This window comes from Carlito syrichta, unplaced genomic scaffold (assembly GCF_000164805.1).
Source record: "Carlito syrichta isolate Samal-C Ts95f unplaced genomic scaffold, Tarsius_syrichta-2.0.1 Scaffold229694, whole genome shotgun sequence".
NCBI classification, from domain to species: Eukaryota; Metazoa; Chordata; class Mammalia; order Primates; family Tarsiidae; genus Carlito; species Carlito syrichta.
Window position 1 is genome coordinate 1 of NW_007173790.1, and position 3,706 is coordinate 3,706.

A 3,706-nucleotide genomic window follows, 5' to 3' on the forward strand; every position below is an offset into this window, starting at 1 on the left:
GAACTGTCTCCATAGTGACCAGGACTATGTCAGGAGGAGGAAGAGCACAGGACTGAGGATGCCACATGGGAAAGGAAAGAGGAAGGAACAACTGATAGGGTCAGGCATTACCAGGAGTGCACTAGGGACAAAAGAGTCATGAACAGTGGGTGAGTTATCGTTGGTCATGCAGATGAGCACACATCCAAGAAACTGGTAGCTACACTAGGCAGTGGTGGTAAAAAGTTATCTTTTCAGTTTTGGACAGTTACATAGGCATTTATCCAGTTCTGTATTCAGACATCCACACATACATGTTTTACTATAAACAATTATTTACAGGCATTGCTACTCTATTATTTATAAATGCACATAATCTACTTGGTTACATCCAAATATTTATTTAATTCATAATGTCCATAATACATTAAGTTTGACTTGCCGACAAAAAACAAAGCATTTGTAAGCTGATCTGAGAATACAGGACATATCTATAGGAAATAAAATATAACACAAAACTCAGCAAGTTTTATGCCGATACCATTAATATTGGAAACTAAGTTTATGTTCTTGCTACACTCGGATTGTGAGAAAACAGTCTCCAACACGCAGAGGGTCAAATTATGAGTCCGTTAATAGCTGGCAGTTGAGAGGGGCTAGTGCCCTCTCAGAAAGATCTTTCGACCCCAAGTAAAGCAGGCAAAGGGCTTATGAAGGCAAAAACAGCAAGTGGGCTACATAGCAACAGGGAACTAAAACTAAAAAGGGAACATTACTTGGCGCAACATCTGATTTCAGTTAAGCAAAGGTACAATCAGAACAAGGAACTTGTGGCTAGGGAGTTTACAAACATCAGGGTAGCAAGCAGAACACCAGGGGAACAAGGGAGTGGAACAAAGGATGTGGGCTTGTGAATACAGAAAGTGGCAATGGTCCCACACAGGGGGTTGCATCTGGGTGAGCTGGCAGCTAAAATGGAGGATTTGTTACAAGATGGAGTTACTGAGGCTAAGTTGCAAGGAGTCCTATGGTAGAATTATTACAGGATATCTCATTCTAATGAATCTAATCAGGTTAATTACATCATGGAATAACCTTTCTTTTGCTACTGTGTAATATAGATAACAAGCAGAGTTTCTAGGTCTAGATGCTGAGTAATTTTCTGTCCATGTTTCTTTGCAGTGGAGGCTTATTTTATCCCCCTCAGGATAAGCCGAAGAGTTGGCATTGCCTGGGTTCATCACAGGACAGATACCGAGGACACCCTCATCTGGGATTCTCATTATTTATGGAGAATTCAAGTTCTCTGATAGAATATCCAATCTAACGTTGGGAGATGATGGAGATGTTCTCTGTGCTGCCCCAGAGGGATGTACCTAGCTGCACGTAGCTGCCGAGCACTCGAAATGTGAATAGTGCAGGTGCGTAACTGAATTTGTCATCTTAATTTTAATTCATTTAAATTCATGTAGCTGAGGACCTGGGAGGGGCTGTTTAGGGAACCGGCGGGCGCGCCGCGGCGGGTTGACTCTCCTTCCCGCGCCTCTTTGGTGCTGGGAGGCGGGCAGTGAAGTCGCGGGCCGCGCAGCCGCCTCTCGGCCCGGCCGTCCCACGTGACCTACGCGGGCTCTAAAGCGGAAGGTTGCACCAAGGCAGCGGTGGCGGCGACCGCTGCTGGGGAGCTAGCGGCCTGGCGAGGGACCGGCCCACCGCCCTCTCGGACAGCCGCGGCGGAGGACAAAAATGGCGGAGGCTTCGGCGGCCCGGGCGACGCGGGCGCAGCTGTAGCCGCACACCGGTTTTTCTGCCACTTTTGCAAGAGCGAGGTCAGCCCCAAACTACCGGAATATATCTGTCCCAGATGTGAGTCAGGCTTTATTGAAGAAGTGACAGATGATTCCAGTGTTTTAGGTGATGGCAGCAGCCGGGTAGGCAATAGCACGCCAACACATTTTGCAGAGCTCTGGGACCATTTTGGATCACACGTTTTTTCAAGATTTTAGGCCATTTTTAAGTAGTAGTCCACTGGACCAAGATAACAGAGCCAATGAGAGGAGTCACCAAACTCACACTGACTTCTGGGGACCAAGTCGGCCTCCACGGCTGCCAATGACTCGGAGATACAGATCTCAAGGAAGTTCTCGACCTGACAGGTCTCCAGCTATTGAAGGAATAATACAACAGATCTTTGCAGGATTCTCTGCAAATTCTGCAATTCCTGGATCCCCACACCCCTTTTCGTGGAGCGGGTTGCTGCACTCTAACCCTGGGGACTATGCCTGGGGTCAGACAGGACTTGATGCCATTGTAACCCAGCCTTTAGGACAACTGGAAAACACAGGGCCTCCCCCAGCTGACAAAGAAAAGATCATATCTCTTCCAGCAGTGACAGTAACTTAGGAACAAGTTGATATGGGTTTAGAGTGTCCAGTATGCAAAGAAGATTACACAGTTAAAGAGGAAGTCTTGCAGTTACCTTGCAATCACTTCTTTCACAGCAGTTGTATTGTGCCATGGTTAGAGCTGCATGACATATGTCCTGTATGTAGGAAGAGTTTTTTTGTTTTTTTTATATCAATATTTTTAATTTTGATATTGTGAGGTACAGTTAAGGGTTAGGTATACAAATATGCTTCGTTCAGTCACCCTTGTTGATAAGGGGTGTCTCCCCGTCCCCAGACAGATATTGACTACTGTTAATCCCACCTCCCTTCCCCTCCTCCACTGTCAGTCCTTTTTCTATAGTATTACCATGGATGTTCAAGGTCCGCTATATGAATGAGAACATGTGATACTCAGATCTTTGTTTCTGTGAGAGGTCACTTAGTATTATTGACTCTAGTTCCATCCGGGTTGCTGCAAAGTTCATGATTTTGTTCTTTTTTATGGCTGCATAGTATTCCATCGTGTATATGTACCACATTTTTAAAATCCAGTCCTCTTTTGATGGACAGTATGGTTGATTCCAGGTTCTTGCACAGACTGGGAAAAAGTATTTGCCAACTCCATGTCCAACAAAGGCTTAACATCATCGATCTACAAGGAACTCAAACGTGCTGAAAAGGAAGAGTTTAAATGGTGAGGACTTTACTCGGCAAACCCAGAGCTCTGAGGCCTCTGCAAGCAACAGATTTAGCAATGACAGCCAACTACATGACCGATGGACTTTCTGAAGCTAAAGACCACAACTGAACCAGGGTTGTGGTAGTCTTCTTACCATAACTGTAAATTATATCAAAACAAAATAATAGTAGATGGATTTAGGAATCACATAAGAAACCCAACCCGTAATATTAATGCAATGAGTGTTTTTCTTCTCTAAATTTAAGGTTAGTATATACAGATAGAGTTGTATCTGCAACCAAATGCCTCTTATTCCTGAATTCAGAGTGTTACTTTTATAAGTGTGAAACTTAATTATGTGGGTTTCCCCCTGCCTGAATAGAATCAATTCCTTAAAGTCTAGCTAGGTTCCTGCTATCTATCATGTTGCCTTGTAAAGAATGTTTCCACCTCCTTCTCCAACCTCTACCCTACCATTAGTGTATTTTATAGTAAATATAGTAGAACCAGAGCCCTGAAATCCTGCTGATATAAAGTCCTTTGTCTTAATTGTATAAAAACATCGACTTTTGACCACATCAGCCATGAAATGAGGTCAAATTTACTCAGGAATCTAAGATGGTTTTTTTTGTCTTGATCCCTAGAGAATAAATTAAAGAAAAAT

The 3,706-nt window shown here is 43.8% G+C and overlaps 1 pseudogene across 1 annotated transcript; it reads left to right on the plus strand.

The window, feature by feature from the left end:
• Nucleotides 1–1,722: 1,722 nt before the first annotated feature.
• On the plus strand, nucleotides 1,723–3,597 carry LOC103253428 (annotated as a pseudogene). The gene is made up of 2 exons (XR_002481576.1): nucleotides 1,723–2,541; nucleotides 3,048–3,597. The product of XR_002481576.1 is annotated as an E3 ubiquitin-protein ligase RNF115-like (transcript).
• Nucleotides 3,598–3,706: the final 109 nt, after the last annotated feature.